Source organism: Puma concolor, chromosome D1 (assembly GCF_028749965.1).
Source record: "Puma concolor isolate L17-30 chromosome D1, mPumCon1.1.hap2, whole genome shotgun sequence".
Lineage (NCBI taxonomy): Eukaryota > Metazoa > Chordata > Mammalia > Carnivora > Felidae > Puma > Puma concolor.
In genome coordinates this window covers 20,989,724-21,017,640 of record NC_141676.1, presented here as the reverse complement: position 1 = coordinate 21,017,640, position 27,917 = coordinate 20,989,724, and the positions used below count along the sequence as shown (strand labels likewise).

General features: G+C 37.1%; 1 long non-coding RNA gene across 2 annotated transcripts in view; it reads left to right on the top strand.

The window, feature by feature from the left end:
* Window positions 1–27,917, top strand: part of LOC147576544 (uncharacterized) — a 52,070-nt gene that overhangs the window by 13,113 nt on the left and 11,040 nt on the right. The gene's annotated exons all lie outside the window — the stretch shown is intronic.

Sequence of the window (27,917 nt, the reverse complement as noted above, 5' to 3'; positions counted from 1 at the left end):
TATTTCTACATTACTGTACAATAATCATTAAGGACCATGACAGCAGTCCTAACATGGTGTTGTTTCCTCCATCATCAGGGAAAAGTCCAATTTTATCTATGACTTAAAAAAATTTTTTTTGATGTTTTTATTTATTTTTGAGAAAGAGAGAGACAGAGCATGAGCAGGGGAGGGGCAGAGAGAGAGGGAGACAGAGAATCCAAAACAGTCTCCAGGCTCTGAGCTGTCAGCACAGCCTGACACGGGGCTCGAACTCACGGAGTGTGAGATCATGACCTGAGGTGAAGTCAGACGCTTAACTGACTGAGCCACCCAGGCGCCTCCAAAAATTTCTTTTCATTAAAAAAAATGTTTATTTAATTTAAGAAAGTGCAAGTGGGAGAGGGGCAGAGAGAGAGTGGGACAGAAGATCTGAATCAGGCTCTGTGCTAACAGCAGCAAGCCCTATGAGGGGCTCGAACTCACGAACTATGAGATCACAACCTGAGCCAAAGTCATATGCTCAACCATCTGAGCCATCCAGCACCCCTAATTATTTTTATTTGAGAGAGAGAGAGAGAGGAATAGAGGTGCAGAGGGAGGGAGAGAGAAGGGGGGGTGGGTATCCCAAGCAGGCTCCATGCTCAGCACATAGCTCAACACAAGGACAGATCCCATGACCCTGGGATCATGACCTAAGCTGAAATAAAGAGTTGGAAACTCAACCATCTGCTCCACCTAGTGCCACTTATCACTTTTAATATACTAGACATTGCACTAGAATATTTCATAGCAATTTCAGCCAAGTATTCTTACCAAAGCAAGGAATAGGGTCTTGAATTTTAGAAAGACTGGCTAAAACTATACTTTTTAAAAGGGTCATAATAACTTTATTATCTAAAAATCCTAACACAAGAACAGACAAGTTAGCTGAAATTGCGCAGTATACCAAAGAACAAGAATAATAGTAGATAGATATAGGTTCAAACCCCAGCTCACATCTCATATTTACTATACATAAGGGACTCAATTCTCTGAAACCATTTTGTCACCTGTTAATAGGAGAGAAGCCTGCCTACTTTCAGGGAGGACCAAGTGTAAATGTATGTAATAAAACCTAATCTGGTCTATAAAAGGTAGCTAATATTATTAAGGCAATCTTTAGGAAAGTAATGTAGTATAATGGCAAAAGCTATACGTCTTAGTCCATTTTGGCTGCTATAATAGAATGCTATAGACTGGTAGCTTATGGACAACAAGCATTTGTCAGTTCTGGAGGATGGGGAGTTCAAGGTCTGGTGTGACTCTTTTCCTGGCTTGTAGACAGCTATCTTTTCATTGTGTCATCATACAGCAGAAGGAACAACAGAGCACTCTGGGGTCTCTTTTCTATGGGCACTAATGTAGAGCCCTTACCACCTCTAAAAGTCCCCAACTCCAAAATACCCTCACACTGAGGATTAAGTTTCAACCTCATGAATTTTGAGGGCACACACATCTTCACTCCATAGCACTATGGTAGGTAGAATAATGGCACCCCAAATGGGTTCACATCCTCATCTCTGGGACCTGTGAATATTATATTACATGACAAAAGAGAATTAAAATTGAAGATGGAATGAAGGTTCTAATGAGCTGACTTTAACATAGTCAGGTTATCCTAGGTTGTTTGTGTGGACCCAATATAATCACATGGATCCTATAAAGTGGAAGAAGGAATATGCAGAGAAAACCAGAAAGCTGGTAACATAAGAACAACTCAACTTGACATTGCTGTTGCTGGCTGTAAAGAGAGGAAAAGAACATGAACCAAGGAAAGCAATGGCCTCTGGAAGCTGGAACGGGAATGAATTATCCATTAAAGCCTTGAGAAGGAACACAGTTTTGTTACCACTGTGATCTTAGCCCAGGAAGACCCACTTCAGATTTTTAAAAAAATTTTTTGAAGTTTATTATTTTGAGAGAGAGAGCATGTGAGTGAGAGGGGCAGAGTGCAAAGGAAAGAGAGAACCCCAAGCAGACATTGTGCTGCCAGCACAGAGCCCAATGTGGGGCTCAATCCCATGAACCGTGAGATCATGACCTGAGTCAAAATCAAGAGTCAGACACACAACCCATGGAGCCGCCCATACTCCCCAACCCATGGAATTCTGACTTCCAAACTGTAATATAATTGTATTGTTTAATCCACTGAAGTTGTACTAATTTGTTATATATAGCAACAGCAACATAAAACCTAAGAGCCAGTAGACCTGAGTTCTAATTCCTGTTCTGCCACTGGCTAGGTCTGTTATCTTAGAGAGCTCTCTTAAACACCCCATGTCTCATTTTTCCTCATCTGTGAAATGGGAATAATGATACTAACAACCTCATAGTATTAGGGTACTAAAAGCGTTAACGCAAAGCTTAATCACTTAGAGTAGTGTTTAGTTTATGGCAATTACTTAATATGCATTAGCTCTAAGCACTTTCTTGGATGCCAGCAATAATTGTCTCAGTGATTTGGTCTCTATCCTGTTAACACTGAAAATACGCAATATATAATTTGTAATTAAATGCAGTATATACATAGATAAACACGTATTTACATATTACATCTTATTTACAAAAGATGCAATATATAAATATGTAAACGTAAAATGCTGGGCACATCTACATTTCTTAATTATTTGTTGCATAAACTTGGAGGATGGTTGACAGACTTTAGAATTCACACCCAGCTATGAAAATTGAGGTCATGCTGGTAGGGAAGGCAGAGGCAAGAAAAAAGAGGGTCTCTCAGCTGTGATAATGAAAAAGAAAGAAAGGCAACTATGTAAAAAACTCACAACAATGGCAGACCGGTTGCCATTTTTAACCTAACATTTTATCACTTTTTTCTTTAAAGACAATGCTGTTGCTCTCAATCATGGGCATAGAGAATGCACATAATTATTTGGCATTTCAAAGAAATAAAATTTGAAAGAGTCGCTAAAGTTATCTATCCCTCTTTTCTAAACTCGAAACATCAAAAATAGATGTCCCTGGCATGATAACACACTGAAGTCATTTTGAAAGAAAATTAGAATTTCCATTCCTCATTTTCCTTTCTTCCCAGTAAGGTTTTAAGCAGATGGGAATATCAATTTAGTTACTTGACATTTAGAAGGATAAATGACTTAAGAGCTTTATGATCCCCTCTCATTGAAGCATATTTGATAACATCTGCCCAACATCTTACACTCACATCAGAGCCAAGTATGATTTAACAAGAAGAGAGAGAATGGCTAGACTCCAGGACCCCAGGATTCCATCTCTGGCCCTGATACTAGCATAAGCGCAGTCAATATCCAGTGCTAAATAAAGGTTTTTATTAATGGTCAGCCTGTTTATTACCACCCTAGCTAATATGTAATTAAGGCTAAGAAGTTTTCAATGAAATATGTAATAATTTTTTCAAGGAGAAATAATACTGCACACGGGGGCCAGTTTTTGTTTTAAACTCTAGGAGAAGGTAAACTACCTTCCTTTAAATTGTTATTAGAGAAACCACAAAGTGTTGGATACTATGGCTAAACGTCTCACTCAGGTAGAAGAAAAGTCATTCTTTATTTTTTTTCTGAAGACATCTTTACTAGAAATTCCCATTCTTCTCCTATGTAATAATTGATAGCACTTGATTTTCCCTCACTGGTTAGCAGACTTAAGTCAGGAACATTAAAAAAAAAAATACAATCTAATCTTTCCATTTTTAGTGTCCCTTTAAAGAAAGGGAGGGGACTTTCATCCCTAAGGTGTTTATGACCTCCTGAACAGCCTCTATCAGATAGGAGCCAAAAAACAATTAGCAACATTAACCAAAATCACTTTAACAAATAGAGAGCACGCACTTCCAGACTTTGTACACACACCGCAGTGAATATAAATCTCTCCTGATACCTTGTATTTGGAAATTAGCTAATGAATTGCCTTCACTCCTTCAGAATTGTCCTCTCTTGGAATTATGTGTGAGTCCACTCACGCTGTGTGTCCTGGAAACTGTGCAAACAGGACTCAATAAACAGCTTCTGAATGGATAGATGGATTAATTCATTTACTTACAGTGTTTTTCCATTCTATTGCCTTGACTTGTGAGATTAAGGAATCTGCTTGTATATGTGGTCTCACTGGAACTTAGTTTGCTAAGTCACTCTATTGCATAAATAATGATAATGAAACATGAAATTCTGAAACTTGAAGGGATCTTAAAGGTCAACTGATTCAATATCCTGATTTTCCAATTTGTAGTATGATTTTAGCATTTCAGGGGCCCTCAGCAGGTCATCCAGTCAAAAGTCTGACAAAACACTTCATGAAAGATGGTAATACATTTTATGCACTGGAGCTGAATTAAATGCCAATGGTTTGGTTCAGGGAACAGTTTGGTGCTACATACAGCTTGCTTTAAAAGTATGTGTATTTATAAAGTATGACTCTGGAAGTACCTGCAGCTTGCTAATTTTCTTTACCATCTGCAGGTCTTTATCTGGATAAAGGATACGTTACATATACACATAAACATACACATAACATGCTCCAGAGGTTAAAATTAAGGTCAATAGGCTAGTAAAGAAATGGAAAAGGGTCTCCTGGGTGGCTCAGTTGGTTAAGCAGCCGACTTTGGCTCAGGTCATGATCTCGCAGTTCATGGGTTCGAGCCCGCATCAGGGTTTGTGCTGACAGCTCAGAGCCTGGAGCCTGTTTTGGATTCTGTGTCTCCCTCTCTCTCTGCCCCTCCTCCACTTGCATACTCTCTCTCAAAAATAAATGTTAAAAACAATTAAAAAAATGGAAATATATGATTCAAGAAAAAAAATTAATATTCAAACTACTTAAGGATAGAATTATATATTCTGATGATATTAATTTAGCTATCAGTCATTGTAATATTTTAATTCAAAATTACATGTTTACTTGGGGTTTTCTTATCCAAGGTCATTAGAATACAAACTCCATAAACATAGGGATTAAATGCGTTCACAACCGAGTACATTGCTTACCACCTATGAGATCATCAATAATTAACAGATAAAAATGAATTCCAGGGGAGAAAGTAAAGGACAGATTGGATATTTTATGAAGGTAGTCATTCCTGCCGTGAGGTCCAAGCACAAACAAGATGGCAGAACTAGAGCATTAGGTGAAGAGGAAGAATGTCAGGACTGTGGCAGGAGGGCTGGCTTCCTGCTGTGTTGTAAATTGACATTATGTAAATAAAGAGTTAGGATTAAAATGTGCCTCATCTTTGTTTATTCAAATTTAAATCCATATCCTCCTATTATGAAAAAATATAATTCTGTTGTCATAAAAGAGATCCCTTCCAACAAAACCATTTCAAAAAATTTTTTTTACATTTATTTTGTTTTTGAGACACAGAGAGTGAGAGAAAGACAGAGTGCAAGTGGGGGAGGGGCAGGGAGAGAGGGAGACACGGGATCTGAAGCGGGCTCCAAGCTCTGAGCTGTTAGCACAGAGCCCAACACGGGGCTGGTACTCATGAACTGTGAAATCATGACTTGAGCCAAAGTCGGACGCTGAAGGATTGAGCCACCCAGACGCCCCATCAACAAAACCTTTTTTAATGGTCATTTGATCTTTAATGTCTACACCTATTCTCTCTTATAGTAACAACATACTGTTTGCTTTGGGTATCACTTGCAACCCACCATTAAATTCAATTTGGGAGGACTAGTAAGTATGGGACACTGTTCATCAATAGTTAAAATGTAGGAAGGTGGCCCAAGATTGGACAACTGCATGCTCTATTTCTGTACTATTAAGTATGGCACACTGCCCATCAATAGAAAAAATGTGGGAAGGTGGCCCAAGATTAAACAACTGTGTGCTCTTTCTCTGAAATTTGTCAACGGTGACCAAAAGATGTAAAATGTTTGGAGTGGATTCATAATAATGATAGAAACCATAGACGCTGTCCAATAATTTCTGCAACTTGGATACCCAGAGCTTCACTGGTTCTCAAGTCTTCCTTTATATTAATCCCCGTATCTTTCCAGGAATTCATTTTTCTACTTATATTAGTCATAGCCAGTTTCTATTGCCTACAACCAAGAGATTTTAACTGATGCAGAGCTCAGGTGAGGACTTTAGAATCTCTGTACCTAAATTCATATATTTTTCTATCATTTACTGATCACAAGATATTTAGTACATTCTTCGCTCTACTTAAGCCCCAATTTCTGCACCCACAAAATGGAGATAAAAGAATTTAAAAAATAGAGTTGGTATAGGGGTTAAATTAAATGGTGTTTGTATGATATCAGGCATTTACTAAATAGTCAATAAATGTTGCAGACTAATATGTATATCAAAAGTAAAATGACTCCTCATAGAGGTATTACAATTGAGGAATAATTAAAGACAATTGTCAGTTCTCTAAGAATTTTTACTAAGGATCTTTGTAAGAAGTTTTAAGTAGTCACTGATACAGAATTTCCTTGATTTTAGGGTGCAAAGATTTTTAAAAAATCATTTCCCAAACTGCACTTGATGGTTGATATTTTTACTTAATGAGTTATTATTTCTCTGCCTTTTTATTTTATCTTCTCTCATTCCATTGATGATACACCTTCCTAAACTGGGAAGTATAGCAACTAACAGGAGTGGGTGGTGAATCACTCCTGCACAGCACACAGTGTGAGGGACCCCATCTATTGCACATTCCCAAAGCCTATATATTCTAACTCAGACTCACTGGAGAAAGCAGTTCTAATCATCTTACTAATCACTTGTGCTGACCTCCACTTGTCTTAAATAGAATAACAATTCTGGTTTGCGTTCATCAAGGGAGCTCCATGTTCAGCCTTCTGTTGTGACTGTTGTAGTCGAAGTTTGTTTTCTGTTGGGATAGCAGATAACGGCTAATTAAAGTACATGCTTACGGTCCTATAATCTTTCTTCATGTTTATTGCCTCTACAGTCATGATTGTAGAGGGGAGAAAAGTGCTTTCCTGCTGGAGCAGATCTGCTTAGTGCTATATGGGCAATGTCAGCATTTACTGAGAAGCATTGATTTTCCTTTGGGGGGATATACGTGCATGGGTATATCTTGTCATTTTCCAAGTTGCCTCAGTTTACCAACTTACTAAATACATTAAATACTGTAGAAGGGCTGGGTATAACTGGTTAATTTTTATAAAAGGTCTAGCAATTTAACGACAATAAAAAGACAGTACATTATCTTGGTGGTGGTTTTTAGTACTTTCCTTGAGAGTCGCCAGAACAATGTGATGATTTTGAAGTATGAAGAAGGGAGAAAAAGTATTACATAATTTAGAGAGTAGCAGTTTTGAGATCATAGAGAGGTGGATTCCAAACCTTGATTCCCTGCCCCCCACCTCCATTTGCCTTATACAAGTTACGGGACATTCCCGAAACTCAGATTCCTCATCAGTACAATTGAGATCCTCCTACGAATAGCCTGGGACTGGCACACAGTTGAAAGGCATATGTAAATTAAGCATCTGATCTTTAGGTGGAGGGCTACTGGCTGTAGGAGGAAAAACTTTCTATGGACCACAAAGGGGAAGATAACATTGAAATCAAGTCTGCTTCAGCTCCATGGCACATATACTTAGTCCTTAAACAATCTAGAAAACAACAGAGGCCATTCAAATCCACTTTCCTTTTTCTACCTTTTACAAAATCATAGCTAACTATATAATGAGATTAGATTATTTTTCCAGAGATAACTTTCCAGTGGTACTTGTGCAGAGGTGATGGGTAATTAACTCCACCAGCCTCAGATGCCAGAGGCAGCCTAAGTGGCAATAGCAAGTTATAGGTAGAGGGAACTGCATGGAAGAAGGAAAATGCAAAAATAAGATATCAAGAATTGATAAGTGAATGTAACGATAAATTTTTTTAATGTTTATTTATTTTTGAGAGAGAGAGACAGAGACAGAGTACAAGCGGGGGAGGGGCTGAGGGAGAGGGAGACACAGAATCCAAAACAGGGTCCAGGCTCTGAACTGTCAGCACAAAGCCCAACGTGGGGCTCAAACTCATGGACTGTGAGATCATGACCTGAGCTGAAGTCAGATGCTTAACTGACTGAGCCACCCATGTACCCCAGTGAGTGTAACTATAAAAAGGGAGAAAGTATTGTGATAGGGAAGGCCTCTGTGTGGATGGGGCCTCTGAAGAGACCTAGGAAAGTGGAAAAGAGAGTCTTGTGCAGATGGATATCTCCGGGATTTCATCGCTGACAGAGGGAGGAGAGGTCCACTCGGGGAAGGCTTGTGTCACAAACAGAAAGGGGCAGTGTGACTGAGACAAGGTGGACATGGCGAAGGACTGGAGATGAACCCTAAGGCACTGTCACAGCAAATATGGTGGGTTTGTTCTAAGTACAATCAGCAGTCAGTGGAGGCTTTGAGAAGTGGAGAGATGTGGTCTGAAACTCTAAGAGTTCTTCGTGTTTGTTGTTTTACAAGAGGAGGGTGAACAGTGTCTTTTGGTCTCTGCCCACTTTACAGCAATGGTGGGAATGCTGTCTACACTGGCGGGGTCTGCACATAGAAATGAAACGGATGGGGAAATTAATACCTTAGGAAGTAGTAGCCACTCCTTTTGAGCACTTACTCTATCAGAAATATAAATACAGGCATACCTCGCCTTATTGTGCTTGCTTGATGGCCATCGGCAGATACTGCATTTTTGCAGATTGAAGGTTTGTGGCAACCTTTCATTAAGCAAGTCTATCGACACCATCTTTCCAACAGCATTTGCTCACTTTGTGTCTCCGGGGCACGTTTTGGTAATTCTCACAATATCCCAAACTTTTTCATTATTATTAATGTGCCATGGTGATCTGCGATCAGTGATTATAACTCATGGACAGCTCAGATGATGGTTAGTATTTTATAGCAATGAAGCACTTTTAATTAAGATATCCACATTTTTTTTTAGACTTAATGCCATTGCACACTTAATAAACCACAGGTTGCACACTTAATAAACCACAGTATAGTGTAAACATAACTTTTATATGCACTGGAAAACCAAAGGATTCATTTGACTCACTTTATTGAAATATTCACTTTATCGCAGTGGTCTGGAACCAAACCTGCAAGATCTCTGAAATAGGCCTGTCTCTCAAAGTATTAAACACGCTTTCATCCTTCTTACTGTTTATGAAACTTGGAAGTGAAGTTTCTAAGACTACCTTTGAATTTGGAGTATTGTACTAATAATTATGTATTTATCCTTGAGGTCAGACATTGAGTCTTAGTGAGCTTTGCATTTCCAGCTCTTATTACAAAACTTGATGCTTTATACTGATTTATTTATTTATTTTTTGCTTTATACTGATTTAAAACATGATGATTAAATTAGTGCATCATAAAGACTAACATTTGTATATCCACTACTTCACAGTTGGCAATTCATTTATCATCATCTTTTTCTTATTGTACCCATGTTAAAGACATGTTATTGTACCCGTGTTACTCTCAGAGAGGGTAAGCAGCAGGCTAAAGCCATGTAATTAAAAGTGACAAAACGAAGATGTAAATACTAAATAACATTATATCTTGCCAAGATCATATGCCACATTTGCTGCACATGTCCTTGCAATACTCACTCCCTGAGCTAATCTGTAACTCTGTCAGTCTGTGTCCCAGACTAATCCCAGTTAAAGCTATTCATCATATCTCATACACATGTAATGGCTGAAGGTCCATGCATGTTAGAAACATTTTCTAGGTATCCAAAAACAACTGTGTGGAATAAGGGCCTGGGTACATTTTCAGACATTAGCAATGCACATTTTTCACCTTTACTATGTTAGAACAAGGATATTTCAGCATTAACTGAGCATCGGAGGCACTGAATGGAGACTCTAAAATGACAGATTAACAACCATCCAGGGTACTTATTCTTTTGTGCAATGGTCTCAAATTTTGAAAAGGCCTGTTGTATTTAGTAACTGGTAAGAGACGTAATTACATGCCAGTATCTTGACTGTCCATTCTACTCTGGTAAAACTGCACATGTCTTTCTCTATGGTTTTTGTTATCCAACCAGGTACTCATTGTTGGCCAGTTTCTACTTATAGAGATCAAGTTAGTTTCTTTGACTGTAAGCGTGTACCCTGACTTTTAAAAAACTTTATCAAGCACCAAATTTGCTCTTGGTTCACAGCTTAAACCCAGGGAAATCAGACTCATTATGGAATGAACATTTAAGCAGCTTCTTAGCTACTGGGAATCTCTGGAGACAAAGTCATCACCCCATCTGATCTACTCTCCTCTCCATCAGTGACTCTTGAGGTCTCATTATCTGATTTGGTTTTTCAAAACCGAAGCAATTGTGCTAACACCAAGGGCTTCACTCATTGCTACCAAATTAAAAAAAAGAGGCAGTGAAAAATGTGCCAGTGTCAGCATGCAATGAGGGTCCAAAAGGGAAACAGATGCACAAATGATTCATCATCATCAATAGGACCTGTCAAGATGAAGTGAAAAGGGGAACAAAAATTGAAAACTCCTTCCAATGTGCTAATGATACTGCTGTCTGAGAGTGAAGGGAAGAATAATGTTCCCAATATCAATTAGATTTTGCTATTTGATTTAATTTCATTAACCACTCAGCTCAGAGGTACAGAGGAGGAGAGGTTTTATGTTTATTTAGCACACACTTATAGACCACTTACTATGTGCCATACTCTGTACTCTGAGATTTATAAGTGCTTCTTTAAATACCAGAAATTCTTGGTCAGCCTCATTTCTGTATAATTTCTTCACTTTCTCTTTCTCCTTTCTTTTCTTTATCGTTAGTATATAATATTTCTATGAATTCCCAATTTCAGCCTTTACTATCAATAGTTGACTGCCTATTCCTTATTCTACAAGACATTAAGGGAAAAAACAGCCAAATATACTTATTTTTATTATAAATTTTGAAATTTAATTTTAAAAATATCACTGTGAGATCTTATGCACAGAAGCCTAATGATTATAGCAGAGAAGAAATTTGTTCAACTTTGGGGAAATCATATAGTTCTTTCTCTATAAATGCCAGATCCTTATTGGTATGTTTTCTACACTACCAATGAGAGGGGAAATACTGACCCAAACAACTATTGTAAGAATAGTTAAAAAGTCTGTTTAATAGAAAAAATTCTATTTGCGAGAAGAAGGAGGGTGGGGAGGTGAGGGCAGCAATAAATATACTTCTCTCTCAGTGAGAAAGTGATTTTTCTAGGTACCTGCTGGAAGAAAAAGAAAATAATTTGTGTTTTTCATCTATTGAAATCACCATTTGTTCTGAGTGGCAAATAGAAACAAGTTAAAAAGAGTGGATTTTAAAAAGGCCACTCCAAAAAAACCACATTAAAAAATAAAAAATAAAGAATAATAATTTAAAAGACTAGTCCAACTTTTCTCCCCACCCTGCAGGAAAAAAAGAGCTTGATACTGAAATAAGACTATAAATCAACTAATGACAGCGTTGGATTTTGTGGGAGATTTAGCTTCTCAGCAAATATGTCTTCTGCTGTGGTAAAATTTTAATATGACAAAGTACTACTTTTCCTGTTATTTCTCTGGGAAGGTGGGCTGGGGGAAGGGTAAGAGTGTGTAAAGCTGTACCACTACTGTCTTCTAGTACGTAGATGTATTGAATCGTAGTGACACAACTGACAAAAAGAGTTATGTCTTTTCATGGGCTTGTGTTCTTTATTGCTTATATTAACTCTTAGAGAAGAAAAAAAAAGTGAATTCAACAGGCTATAAATCTTCCCTGACATACAGTATGATACTGTCTTCTGATAGAAGAGAAGGCTAAGGAAACAGCACTTCTCTACCATGAATGGAACATGTGTTGAGGATAGAAAGGGAAAGTTATAATACCAAGGCTCTGATCTGTCCCCAACCCCAAAATTAGTCTTTCCTGTTATAGTTCCAAAACATGCCAACAATTGAGATGATCATGGCCACAAAGAAATCTAACCAAACTACTATCTCCTTACTTCCAAGAGGTTAATTCTATTTCTAAGTAAGCAAATCACATTAGGAAAAATATGCAATGTCCTATTTATATTGTTAAAAAAACAGAGAGAGAAAACACCAGCTCAAAACTATTAGAAAAATAAACCTAGTTTAATATTGAAGAACACTAATAATTCTCAATATGTTCTTCAATAAATTTCCTTAAAAATACTTACAAAGATATAAAAAGGCAAAAGCTAACGACCAGATTACAAATGAAAAATAAGACCATAAAGCAAGGTGTGAGGGGAAATCTCTAATAACAATACAACCACTAAAGATGGATTGAGAAGAATATTTTTATACTACACATGTAATTTTTTTTTCTGAACCAGAATAGTCCACATGGCCACAGGAAGCTAAAAAGTGTTTGGTTCATTGACCTCCTCCCATAATTCTGTTCCTAAATCTGAGGTAAGGGAGCTTCCCTAAAATAATTCTTTTTTTCTTCTCTCCCTCCCACCATTCCTTCCTTCCTTCTCTCTATATATACACATGTACACACAAATGCATATATGCAAACAAACACACATAAACCCATATATATTTATTGTTCTACTACATGGAAATTAACTCAACAGCCAAATGTATGCCCTTCTGCCATTTGCCCCAGACTACCTTTCTCATTTCCCATAGGCTCCTTTCTCACTAGGTACATTTATTAAAAGACTGGGTATTTGTAAGCTTTGCTATAGTAACAAATAACCACATAATCCCAGTGGTTTATAACAAACAAAGATTTATTTCTCACATATGTTACATGCCAGTTGCAAGTTGATGATGGCTCAGATACAGCTCTTTTTAATTCAGCTGTGTTCCAAAGATTTTCTTTATACTAGGATTATGCTGAAGAAGCAGCTACAATATGGAGAATGATATTATTTTGGCAACGGAAAAGTGCAAGAATTGAGTAGGAATGAATTCAGTACTGACTCTCAACTGACATTTTATAATGTGAGGATTACACAGTCTTTTTCTTTCTATGCCCCTGAGATTTGCCTTATTTGCCAATAAGGCACAAGTGACTAGATAGAAGTTTGTACCTAGATATGGGGTATAAACCCCACATAGATAGATACAAAAAAATAATAGTAACACCCAAAATATGTGACAGTGGCTTCAAGATTAGGTATTGAGTAGAGAACTGATAATGAAAATTGGGAAAATGACTTCTGTTGACCTGTATTCCTTTCTCCTTTCAACTAAATGTTATACAATGTGTAAAAGTGGCCTCTCAGAGCTATCTCAAAAATAATAATGTGGGGTGTCTAGGTGGCTCAGTCAGTTGAGCGTCCAACTCTTGATTTTGGCTCAGGTCATGATCTTGTGGTTGGTGATGAGCCCTGCATCAGGCTCCATGCTGACAGCAGCAAGGAGTCTGTTTGGGATTCCCTCTCTCCTTGTCTCTCTACCCCTTCTGTGTGTGAGCCCATGTGTGCCCACTCTCTCTCTGTCTCTCAATAAATAAATAAATAAATGAATAAATAAATAAATAAATATTTAAAAATAAAGTAAATAAATAAAGTAGTAACGTATGGTAACAGACTAAATACTCTGAATACCCAAGAGCTAAGAATAAAATCAGGAATCTGCAAACTATGACGTATAAGCCAAATATGGCTCACTGCCTGTTTTGTAAATACAACTTTATTGGAACACAGCCACACTCATTAGGTAATGGATTGCCTATGAATGCTTTTGCACTATAATAAAGTAGTTTCAACAGAGACTACATAGCAATGAATATTTAATCTGGCCCTTTTCAGGAAAATTTCACTGATTCTTGAATGAAACAAAATCAAATAACTTATTTATTAACTCCCTGCCTTGTTTGATCATAAAATATATTATTTTATGTTAACACATGTTATTCCAAGAAGCAAATTACTTAAAAGTACTTTTCTCCAGAGTTTTGAGGGGGAAAATGTTGTGATTTAAGAAATTTATACCCAGATAAGTTTTCATTTATATGTAAAGGTGACAATAAGTCATCACTTGGTATTTTATGTCTCTGATTCTTTTTTAAAAATTTTAAACGTTTATTTATTTTGAGAGAGACAGAGACACAGAATGCAAGTGGGAAAGGGGCAGAGAGAGAGGGAGACACAGAATCTGAAGCAGGCTCCAGGATCCAAGCTGTCAGCAGAGAGCCCACTGTCAGCACGGACCCTATGTGGAGCTCAAACTCACGAACTGTGAGATCATGGTCTGAGCCCAAGTCAGACTCTTAACCAACTGAGCCACCCAGGTGCCCCAGTGTTTCTGATTATTTAAATAGCCCTTAAGGAAAACAACTCGAAGGTGTGTCATAGCTAAGGAACAGTGCAGTATCTTGATTACATATACAGGTTCTAGAGACAGTCTGGCTTTGAGGTGAAGATTACACCATTGGTTTTATGGTACCTTGATGTCTTCATGTTCAAAATGTGGCTGAGAGTGAAGATGCCTTGAGTATTAAACGATGTAATTAATATAAGGTTCTTGGAACTGTGTGGCACAAAGTATATTCTCAGCATATTAGCTATTATTAAGAGGGCAAAGAATAATAAAAAGTCTCAATTTTTATGGTTATAAATTACATAAAAATCTTTTAAGAGCATGGAACACAGTAATCAATATGCAGTTTGGTATAAATAGTCTAACTATAGTTAGAAGATTGAATGCAAAAACAAACACAAATCAAGAAAGATGTTTGGTAGATAACGAACAAATAAAAGTCTCTCATAAGGTGTGTCTATTAGTACAGTTTAAATTTATTAAATTGTGATGAAAAAGTCCATATAACTACATATATATATACATATATATTTATATATGTATATATATATTTATTTATCAAGTAAATAAATACTTTCCTTAAAACAATACTGCAGCAAAGGCATGTTGGTAAAGATATAATTATACATTGATATGAGTGTTTAATTTGATAAAAATCTTTCAGGAAAACAATTAAGCAACATAAATTAAAAGCTTATATTTTCATTTTGCAATCCCTAACCAAATAATTGATTTAAGTAAAGTTCATCTACGGTTGCTAATGCCTCTAGAGGAAAAGTAAACAAAGAGCTTATTACAAGCACTCTCAACAATAGCCAAATTATGGAAAGAGCCTAAATGTCCATCAACTGATGAATGGATAAAGAAATTGTGGTTTATATACACAATGGAGTACTATGTGGTAATGAGAAAGGATGAAATATGGCCCTTTGTAGCAACGTGGACGGAACTGGAGAGTGTTATGTTAAGTGAAATAAGCCATACAGAGAAAGACAGATACCATATGTTTTCACTCTTATGTGGATCCTGAGAAACTTAACAGGAACCCATGGGGGAAGGGAAGGGAAAAAAAATAAAAGAGAGGTTAGAGTGGGAGAGAGCCAAAGCATAAGAGACTCTTAAAAAATGAGAACAAACTGAGGGCTGACGGGGGGTAGGAGGGAGGGGAGGATGGGTGATGGGTATTGAAGAGGGCATCTTTTGGGATGAGCACTGAGTGTTCTATGGAAACCAATTTGACAATAAATTTCACATATTTATTTTTTTTTTTTCAACGTTTATTTATTTTTGGGACATAGAGAGACAGAGCATGAACGGGGGAGGGGCAGAGAGAGAGGGAGACACAGAATCGGAAACAGGCTCCAGGCTCTGAGCCATCCGCCCAGAGCCCGACGCGGGGCTCGAACTCACGGACCGCGAGATCGTGACCTGGCTGAAGTCGGACGCTTAACCGACTGCGCCACCCAGGCGCCCCAAATTTCACATATTTAAAAAAAACAAAGAGCTTATTACAGAGAATAAAATATGAATCCATGAATGACTTACTGATGGTATAGGGAAACTTGCAACTTACAGTAGTCAGGATGACACTAGGAAATCGATCATCTTACCATCACTAAAAGCAGGGCCTTGTATGGTTTCTGATGTGATGTAATATGAAGGACAAAACAGCATTTAGAGACTAACCTTGCCAAGATTTGGGCGTCCAACCTCCAGTTTACAAGAACAAAAGATACAAAGGTAAGTTGAAGGACCCATGAATAAGCAATCAAATGAATCCTAAATGTGGGAAGCTCTACTCAGAAACCAACTTGTTTCCTTAAAACAATTACTGGCACAGAAAGTAAAATGGAAAAGCAGACACTCATAAATTATGAGATGTAAGAAACAATAGAGGATGACAAGTGCAATCGATGAGACTTGATGGATCATGGTTTCAACTGACCAACTGGATAACAGGCCTCTTTTTTTTTTCTTTCTTAACTTGAATATGGATTAAGTACTTGATGACATAAAGCAATCATGGTTAATTTTCAAAAACTAGCTATGAATTTTTAGGTACAATAATGATTCAGCCATTATGTAAAGTGTTCTTTTCTTTTTTATGTTTTAGAAATGCATAATGAAAAACTTGGTGGTGAAATATAATGATAGTTTGGGATTTAAAATGCTTCTGCAAAACTGATTAAAAGATAAAAACAAAAAAAAAAAAGAGAGAGAGAGAGAGAAAAGAAATAGATCAAACCTAAGGGGAAAAAATATTGTTAGCTGTGGTGTACGGATGAAGGGATAGTTGATGGTTTATTACGTTATGCTCTTTACCCTTACATCTTTTTGAAAAATTTCAGAATGAAAGTCTGATTTCTTTTTAAATTTCACAATCTGGGGCACATGGGTGACTCAGTCAAATGACCAACTCTTGATTTTGACTCAGGTTATGATCTCACAGTTTGTAAGATCAAGCCCCAGGTCAGGCTCTTTGCTGACAGGGAGGTTGGTGGGGGGGCTTGCCTGGGATTCTCTCTCTCTCCCTCTCTCTCTGCCCCTCCTTGCTCTCTCTCACTCTTGAAAATAAATACATAAAATTTAAAAAAATTAAACTGCTGTTAAGTTAGTTTAACTTTTTTTTTTTTTTCCAACGTTTTTTATTTTTACTTTTGGGACAGAGAGAGACAGAGCATGAACGGGGGAGGGGCAGAGAGAGAGGGAGACACAGAATCCGAAACAGGCTCCAGGCTCTGAGCTGTCAGCCCAGAGCCTGACGTGGGGCTCGAACTCACGGACAGCGAGATCGTGACCTGGCTGAAGTCGGACGCTTAACCGACTGCGCCACCCAGGCGCCCCAAGTTAGTTTAACTTTAAAAGTTAAATTAAATAAAATAAATTTCACATCCTTTAATTTCACTAGTTCCCTTCTGGGAAGCAACTATATAGCAATCATTAAAAGTGTGGACAAATAATTTTGTCAAAAGATATTGATCAAAGTATTATTTAGTAGGTAAACAAAGAAACAAACAAACAAAACCCACCTGACTGTTGGGTGATAATTTGCAGGTTGAGAATTTAAACATTAATGAAACTTGAATTATTATGCTTATGAAAAATTTATAGTGATGTGAGAAAAATTCTTAAAACATTTAATTAAAATGCTAGATAAACAATTTGTGTGGGTATCTATCTATATATGGATATATATAAAATTAAGTTTACAAAGGTAAATATAGAAAGAATAAGAAATAAGCATACCAAAATGCTAACAATTATTTTATGGGTGATTTTCTTGTTCTATCTGATATGTATACATGCTTACATTCATTTATTTGATAACTAGTAAAGGAGTAAACAATTATCTAAGCAAATGATTTTTAACTGGTTTAGGGAATTATCTTCTGTCTGTAAACCATTTTTTAAATATTTTTTTGAAATTTTTTGGAATTTTTCTTTTTGAAATTAAAAAAAAAGTTTATCATAAAAGTTAGAGTAAGCTAAAGAAAAATATAGCTATCTCATAAAGAATTTCATAAAGCTTTCAGATCCCTGGAGATTTCTTAGAATGTTTAAGAATCATTATTATTAAGTGCTTTCTATTTATTAAGAGTGAAATTTATAGAACCAGTCATATCATGATTATATTGAAAAAAATACAACAGAGCCGATCTACCATAATCAGTAGAAAATGCTCGGTCTATTTTGAAATTAGAGTTCAAGAAATAAAAAAAAAAAAAAAAAAAAAAATGAAACAATAAACAAACGAAACAGAGTATCTTGACTTTATTGACTCGGTTTTACCTCTAATTCTGCCTGCTTCATGTAATGGAGCTGATAGTATGGAAAAGAAAGGTATGGTATATCCTAGTAAGAGATCTCTTGGAAAAAAATCCTACAAACTCCTGCTTTTATTATTTTATTTTTGTATCTCTCTATCTGAACTCTGCAATACACCATTTTGTCACTTAATTATATTCTGTCTCAATTTATTTTTAGAGAAGCAACGTTATGTATGAATGAGAGCATGAATCTTTGAATCAGATCTGGATTTGAATTCAAGGCCTGAAATATTCTCCCTGTATAAACCTCAGTTGCTCATTTAGAAAGTGATTGTATTATTACTTACTTCAAATTCCTCTTGCTGATTAAAAATTGTAAGGCAGGCAAGCACTATGATTGTATCCAGTTCATGTTTGGTCAATAATCATATTTCAATTCTCCCTTCCACGTCTGTTTGTATTTATCTGGTGTTTTGAAGAAATTCTTTTTGAAATGTGATGCCAGTGACTAATTAACTTTATAACCAGTATGTTTTCTTTGAGAATGGCTGGGGTAATATTTATCCAGTTAAGTAATTAGAATATAGTTTATAGGTGTTCAAACTAACTCACTACAAATTCTCCTTTTAGTCTTTACCAAATGTCTTAGGTTTTTCAAATTATTGTTTTAATCAAGTCACTGTGAAAAATGTCTAGCACCTCTGTTCTCCCATCTGGAAGCCAGAGACACTCAAAGGTTACAATTTAATGGCATTGTAACAAAAGATAGCTTTGCCATTTTCATTAGGTCTGTCTTCCTGATGACCCCAGTCTTTCTGGACAGTGTGAAAACATATTAACACACATCAGCCAGATATTTTTCTCTTCTGTGCCTATTTGATTTTCACATCAGAAAAGGCCAATTTTGGACCTGACATAACTTGGGTGGGTTTTCTAATTCAGTAAGCTTTTTTTAATTCCTTTGTTCCTATTTTTTTTCACAAGGAACTGCACTATTACAATTGTTACTATATTCTCTTTGATTCTAATTGCAGCGTGGGGCCAACATTCAGTATGAGGGAATCCCTGCCTACAGACATAAGCATAGTAAGCCTCATGACTGAACTAAGAATTGGGTGTACAGGGAAACATATTCCAGACATACTTTTATAGACTCTTCAGCCTCACACTATGCGGCTACCACATTTATATTTTATGCATATAGATATATATTGTTTAATAATTTATAAAGCTGGATACAGTTGCTACAAGGCGATGTGATGTTCTCATTTGATCTACTTTGGTAGAATCACTTTCTGTCAGGAAATTTACTGCAATGATGTGCATAGTAAATATTTAATAGCATTAGAGGCAGCAGAGTCTATTTTTCTTTGAAGAGTGCTTAATTATGTCAATTTCCCATGATGAGATGCTAAAGCCAGTATTATTTGAATTTGGAGTACTGGGTGGAGGTGGAGAAATACTTGTGTGAGGCTCCCCTCCCGTAAGAAGTCAATGTATGTGAGTTTAACAAGGCAATACAGCAGAACCTCAATCTCATTAATTTAGGCCACACTAATTAAATATTTGTGATACTATAGCTGTGCTTGAACTATCAGTGAAGGGTTGGCTAACCTACACAGAAATATAAACAACAAAGGGGAAATGAGTTGAATCTATTTTTACCATGTCCTCTCTATTCATGTACATATTAGATGGAATCATATGTTGATATTTGGCATTCAAAAAATTTTTTAATGTTTATTTTTGAGAGGGGGAGGGTCAGAGAGAGGCAAATCTGAAGCAGGCTCCAGGCTCTGAGCTGTCAGCACAGATCCCGACGCAGGGCTTGAACCCACAAACTATGAGATCATGACCTGAGCTGAAGTCAGATGCTTAACTGACTGAGCCACCCAGGTGCCCCAATATTTGGCAGTTTTGAGCTTAAAAAAGGGAAATTTCATATGGGTCAATTTAGAAGCTTTAATCCTCTCAGTACAAAAACTCTGATGATAGACAAAACATCATTTCCATTCATTCCAGTTGCTGACAAACCATGCTACATTCTTCTTGCATCATCAGTAAAACGTCCTAAGCCAAGACCTTAACTGATGGAAAAGTTGATAGGATAAGCAACCAAGTTCCATTTGGCTTTCCAAGTAACTGCGTGCATTTGGCCTCAAGAGTGAGTTATAACTTGTAACTCTTAGTAAAGTCAGAACATATGGCCTCACCATGAAGAATAAACTATAACATGGTTCTCTGTGCATGATCACAGCTTTGACTCAAGTATCTCATTGCAGTGTTATTTTTACATCCTCCAAAAAAAAAATAGACTTTTTAAAGTTTGTATTTTCTTCTGGATAAATAAACAATATTAGATATTTGGGATAAATTTCCTTTGGAGAAGTTTACAGAAATGTAGTAATGATTAATCTAGAAAACAGGGGTGCCTGGTTGGCTCAGTTGGTTAAGCAGCCGACTTTGGCTAATGGTTCATGAGTTTGAGCCCCGTGTCGGGCTCTGCGCTGACAACTCAGAGCCTGGAGGCTGCTTCAGATTCTGTGTCTCCCTCTTTCTCTGCCCCTCCCCTACTCACACTCTGTCCCGTTCTCTCTCTCAAAAAATAAACATAATTTTTTTAATCTAGAAAACAAAATGCATGAACTTATTATAAAAACACTTTACTGTTGAATGCCATTTTATTTTTTATAATAATAATTTGATAAAGTATTTTGACAGAGTTATATGGTTTAATTTGCAGATTATATGATGTGTACTAGTTAGAAGTTTCTTGAAATAGAAGGGATAGATAATATCAAATTTACCAGTACATGTCTGAGTTGTTACTTTCTTTACTAGGTGTTGAATTCTTCTAAGACAGAGAAGATATAATACACATCTTGAGATCTTTTAGAACATCTAGTAGACTACCAGTCATAAATCTGTGCTTTACAATACAGATGTGTTTGGCCAAATTGTATCCTTCTCTGTATATCTCAGAGACTGATACCTGGCCCGTCTGTGGCCACAAAGTTGGTGCAATGATAGATCAGTGACCCACACTCAAGCTATGGGGCTCAATTATGGGATTTTTCTACAATGTTGGCAAAAAGAATGGTCTTCTTTATTTCTGAGTATAATACAGTTCACCACCACTCACTTTTCCAAAGAATACTTGCAACCAAGCTCTGCATCCCTCACAAGGAAAGTCTCCATGAGATGAAAACTAAAAGAAAATCAAAGCCTGATAACATTACTTAAATATCAGAATCTGGCTCTCACTAAAAGTCATTTCTAAAGTCTATAGTCTATATTTATAGCTTAAGATAGTTTGTTTAGTTGTTAATGGCAGCAAAGAAAACATCTGAAAAATATCAAGTGTTTTCCAAACTTAAGTTTCTTGAGCTTAGGTGTTGTTCAGACAACATGATTGTATCCTACCCCAACTCATAGTTCTGGGTAATTAAGGCTTAGTAGTCATATCAGACATGCATCCATGTATTTGACTTCTACAAATCCAATTATTGGCACATAGACATACATACACTCATAGACACATGCTTATGCACATACACATTTTGTAAATAAAATATAAAATTTTCAGGTGATTCTGCCTGCTCAGAATGAACATGAGATGGCAGTTATAATATTCTCTTCCCCCAGATGATTTTAGTATGTGGATTCCTCTCATACTAGAAGTGTTTTATGTTGATGGTTATATATTTAAATAAGTATTTTTCATATAATAGACTTTACCTCTTGGGAAGTTATAATTTTAACACTACCCCTTGGGTCACTAAAACATTGTTTATCATAGTGAATGAACTGGAGACATACATAAAGGGCCTCTGTTTTGCAAATTATAATACCCTTAGTGTGGAATACTATGCACCTTTTAAAAATGAGAAATATAGGGGCGCCTGGGTGGCTTGGTCGGTTAAGCATCCGACTTCGGCTCAGGTCATGATCTCACGGTCCGTGAGTTCGAGCCCCGCGTCGGGCTCTGTGCTGGTGGCTCAGAGCCTGGAGCCTGTTTCAGATTCTGTGTCTCCCTCTCTCTCTGCCCCTCCCCTGTTCATGCTCTGTCTCTCTGTCTCAAAAATAAATAAACGTTAAAAAAATAAATAAAAATAAAAATGAGAAATATATTGAAAAAATTGGCGAATGATACATTATGACTACATGTTAGATTAAATTCTACTTGTTAGTTTAAATTTGTGTGATCCCATTAAAATATATGTGTACACACATATGTATATACACACACACACACACACACAAACACACACATATTTACGCATTCTCAAAATGTTTACCACTACAGACACATACATGCATACACACAGGCCCAGGATGTGCCATACAAATACACTGATACTCATCAGCCCTGGGAGATTAATTGTTTGAAAAAGTTTTTAATAGCTACTGGAATCTGCTATAGCACTCCCTCAATGTAACGTTTAGTTACAAGAGGGGAAGGATGTAACAGACATGACTCTGTGATTCAAAATCCAATGATCATCAATTAATAATGTTCACAACAAACTGGCTTCTCATTTGGTATTATGTCATTTTCTCCTGTGTGTAATTCTTTCAGCTTTCATTACATCAACAGTAATCAAAACCCATGCCATAGCAAACTGTGGGCAGTACAGAGAAGACAGGACACGTAAGTTGAAAGCCTGTCCCTTTTCTCTCCTTGTTTAGATATATCTCTCAGATTTTTCTTGGCCTTAAATCTTTATCATGATCCCAGTTCAATGCAGACCCTTCATAATGCTATTCTATCCCTGGGCCTGGCTGTAATCTTACAATTATATTTGGCTCTGTTTGGATTGCTGCAGCCATCCAAATGGCTAGGCCATCTTGTTCATTCTTTCAAATGTGTATACCCCAAGATTCCTACCTTTAAGATTTTAAAACAGCATATAGGCCTATACAACAAATAATTTGTTTCAGAAAAAAAAAAAACTAACTTCTGGCACGAAGAAATGATACTATGGAACTATTTATTCTATCCATGCAAAAGGTTTTAAGTACTTCCAAGAAATCTAAAATTGGCCTCCTCCTATAAAAGATAAACAACTCTACTAGCATCTATGTTTAAAAGCACTCATAAATCTGGTCACCATCTGGTCCCTCTTCAGTAAAATACCTAATTATTCAGCTGCTACCTGAGCATTTCTACTTAGAAAGATGTCCCCCACACATCTCCAACTCAAATGCTAAACTGAACTCCTGCTTCTTCTTATTTTAAATCAGCTCCAATCCTTTCTTGTATTAAGTATCTCCATTAATGATGTATCATTTATTCTAGCACCCAACTTTGAAACTGGGAGGCAGAGTCTCTCCAGACATCTTCTTCCCTCATGCCTCATATTATGTTAATTCCTACTCATTCATTCTCCGCGACGCATTTCATGTCAATCTTCTACTTCAGCTCAGAAATGCATCATCTTTCAGCTACATCTTTGTCCGTTTTTCAGTTCCCTGCATTTACTCTCCGCATGGTCACCAAGTAGTTTTCCTAAAATATAAGCCAGCCTCTGTGGCTGGCTCACTCCACTTTGGACTCCTCCACTGTTTTAGTAGATAATATACAAACTCCCATAAGGCATTCATTCCTTTGTGTCATTTTATATCTCATTTTTCCTTCTACCATGAACATTATTGTGGTGACATGTGACTTAACAGTTTGTGTGTGATAGGGTATGTGTAGAGTAAGGGTTGGATTTAAGATTAGAGATAGGATGAATCCTTTGAGGTCAAGATATAGTAGGTTTTTTCTTTCTTTTGGCAATCTGAGTACCCAGCACATTGCTTACAGTGTGTTTGTTAAATAAGTTAATGAATTAACATAATTAAATACATAAGTTAATATACAAACTAATTTAGGTTGAGCTCTTTAAATGTAAAATGCAGCTTATTAAATTTGCTCTCATCTGAAATGTATTTTTGTACTGTAAGTACAATGTACTCTATAAAAATTGATACAGTTTTAGAAATTGGGAAGGGGAAATTTCTGCTTAAAGAGATTCATAATTACCTAATACTCTAGACACATTTACTATAAAAAAAAAGTCCTAATTATAAAAAATATATTTTTGGGCCCTGTTTAATCACAAACCAAAGTATTTTAGGGGCACCTGTGTGGCTCAGTCAGTTGAGTGTCCGACACTTGGTTTTGACTCAGGTCGTGATTCCAGGGTTGTGGGACTGAACCCCACATTGGTCTCTACGCTGCACATAGAGCCTACTTAAAATTCTCCACCCTTAAACAAAATTAAAAATAATTACAAAAATATTTTGGATGCAGGTACTCATACAAGTGTACATATGAATTTCTTTATAACTTTTTCCACTGTTTGGATTCCCGTTGTCCCCAAAGTGTTATGATTTTACTTGTGTACACTCTTAAGTTTCTGCAAAATAGATGCTGACAGAAATTATATTTTGAGAAAAATTATTACTATGTTTTCAACTGTTGAAATCTCCTGAGTTAGACTAAAGGAATTGAAAGCACGTTTTCATGGTCACTCTAGTCTCATTTTCTACATCTTGATGCCTACTGTTTAACTATCTTTGTAGAAGATAAATAAGGGCCTTCAACCCTTTTTTAGCACTGACTCCCTTGGAAGGGAGGCTATGCAGTTTGCAAATCAACACTCACTGCACAATTTCAGAAAATGGCCCCCCGAGGCCACTTACAAATAGGTCTCAAGGTAGAGGTAAGATTTTCGCATCATGCATTTATCATCATGCATTTTTGAAAGCTGGCTTTAGCAAACATAAAGTGTCTATTAAGCACCAAAAGGTGGTTAAACTTGGAAACAGAAAATCCACTAACATAAAGCATAGTTAAATGCTTTAATTTTTGTGAAAGCAAGCAAAAATTGAGCCCAGATAGGAACTAGTAATAACAAGTTTTCCTCTTCCTCAAAGCAGATGCCACTGCCATTGACCAGGTTTCCACAATGGAAATTCATTATCCTTAGGGTTAAGCTCAAAACTCAAGGAGACTCTGCCATTTAAAACTTCCTCACCAGTTCCCACGAGCTAAATTTGTGAGTGCACCATGCAGACTCCCTTGTGAGTGTTAGTTAAGCCTCTAAGACTTCCTGCAACTTGGAAATCACTAATAATAACAGCAATTAACAGGAGCATAGAGATTTTCCCTTCCCAAGTGCTTTACAAATATTCTCTAATCCTCCTAGCCAAAAGCAAACTTTATTCCCCTAAAGTTTACAGTAGGGTTTGGCGTTTGTTTGAAGATCACTTTTCTCATTGGACCTCAAGTGGACTTAATAGTCACTATATGAAAGAGACAAAAAAGGCAAGAACAAGGCAAATTATATCCAATGAAATGAGAGTGTATTATTGAGAAGACAGTAAATGAAAGGCATTGATCTAGACACAGCTGATCGATACAAAGATGAATATGATCAGGACCAAGAAGGAAGGCTTTGTTCAATTGCAATTTGTGTACTTACGATCAGATAATGGAAGTAAAGGATATTATGAGAATTTATAGGTTGGAGACATTCAGGTATGGAAAGGCAAAATGGAGAAGCTGGTACTTGAAAAAGATTCGGAAGGGTGGGTAAACAGAATTGGAAGAACAGAAGGCAGACTGGAGCCCAGCAGGGAAGAGGATTCAGGAAAGCAGGTCCTCGAAAGTAGTACACGGAGCTGTTTGGCTGCAGGTGTAAAAGTGCTTGGGGTGTGAAGGGGAGGTGACACTGGCAAAGTAGTGTCTTACTAAATTACAGTAGGTTTTCTATTCTAGCCAGAGGAGGTAGGACACAATTCAGTAGGTGGTGAGAGTCCTTGAAAGTGTTTTAGCAGAGGCGTGACATGATCAGATTTCTGCATTGCTAACAGCATTCTGCTAAAAGCAGAATTTTACAGCTGTGTTGAGAAATGTTGAGGCTTCATGTTAATGTAAAATGTATCCTTCCCAAGGGTTATCAAAAAAATCCTGACTGAAGTGTAATACAAATGTATCCCATTCTGCCCCAGAGCCATGATGAAGGCCCATTAAGGGGTTTCATTCAAGACCCTCTGTCTATAATGAGGGAGATGGTGTGGCTTACTCTATCTGGAAGCTTTTTCAATGACTGATGTTGCTGAGGCATCTAATTTAAACTTAGTTGGATTTATCTGGCCTAAGGGAGTTACTGAAATATTTTAACTGACAAGGTGGGGATTAACTATTAAAGAGTGATAGAAAAATCAGTCAGGTGTCTTGCCTGAGAGGCAGCCAGGGCTGCAAGCTGGTGAGGGGAGAAGCATCAGTGATGGCTCTCAGAATACATTCCCTAGAACTTCTATTCCTTCCTTTGGCCTAAACAGGAAGGTCATAGATCTGATAGAGTCACTACGGCAGGCGATGCTCTGTGCTTTAACAAGCCTGATCTCAAGACCTCTTCCCAAAGCCCACTTCTTAGGATGCAGGCACCAGATTATTGGACTAAAACTGCCAAGCCTCAGCAAGGCCTGCTCCACCTTGAGATCAGTGAATATCTCAGATTCTGCTGGGAAATTTCTGAAGGACCCCATTTATTCATTAGCCTCCTGTGGTTAACATGCTTGGCTGATTCAAATCTCCTCTTTAACTCCTCACTTCTGCTATTTATTCTAATCTTCTTAGCTTTTCTGTCCAAGAGCTCCATAACTATTCTAATTGTGATATTTTTCTAATTAGTCTTCTGTTTTCAATAAGGAAACCCTACTTCCCAGATCCTGTCCTGCCCATACGAGAGAGATTTTTATTCAGTATGTCAGGGATTGGTCCAGGAATACACATTTTTGGCCAATACTTTACTTGACCCTGTTGCAGCCATTCACTGGTTCATTCCAGAACCACTGCCCTGGACCATAAATTACATAGGGATCTATTTGTGTTTACCAATATGTTCTAGTGCCTAACAAAGAACTTACAAAGAAGGGTCTCAATATGTATTTACTGACGGAATGAATGAATGAATGAATGAATGAATGAAATGAATATTGGAATGAACACATAGGCTGCAGAGCTCTCTCTCTCTTCCCCACCCCAATCTTATAAATTAAAGATCCTGGCCTGAGACTAATTGAAATTTTAGACATGTCTGTGTGCATTTGGTAAAATGCATAGATTGACATCGAGGATTTGGTTTTCTTAGGACACTTTTGTCAGTGTGACAAGAAAATGACTATCAATTCTTGCCAAGAAAGGAGAAACAACGAAGGGCAGAGCATGATGGTGCCCAGACCTGTGGTCAGAAGGGCCTCAGAGAGCTGTTGAGGTGCTTTTTGCCTGATGGACACAAGCAAAAAGTGAGGGGGAGGAAAAAACAAAATTGTCTTCCTGCACAAGTTAGTAGGACTTCACCAGAGAAAGAAGGGAAAGGAGGCCTGTTTCAAATCCATACAATAAGGGTTTGAAACACTGGAAGTTACTAACCTTGAAATTTGCATTAACAAGGCAAAAAATGACAGAAATAGCAGTGGCAGCAATCACATATTAAATGGCCAAGAAAAGTTACGAAATGATAGCAGAGAAGGATAAAATCATGTCACATAATCCCAGAGAATCCTTAAGCCATCAATTCACTGGGGATTTTGTGATGGACCTGAGTTAATCAGGTGGGGGCCACAACAGTGTACAATGATTTACGTGTGTGAGTACAGAACATTATTAGCACTCATAGCTGATGTGGCTTGGGGATATCTGGATTTTGTGTAAGTCATTGGGGGCACAGCAATCTCCCCCCATCTTTATTGATCTCCAGCGATTATCATTTCAATCTCCACTCAGTTTCGTGTGGGTAGTGGATGTGCAAAAATCCCTAAGTAGTTTCTATAAACTTACTAAAATCCTCATAAATATTCCCAAAGTCCTCAA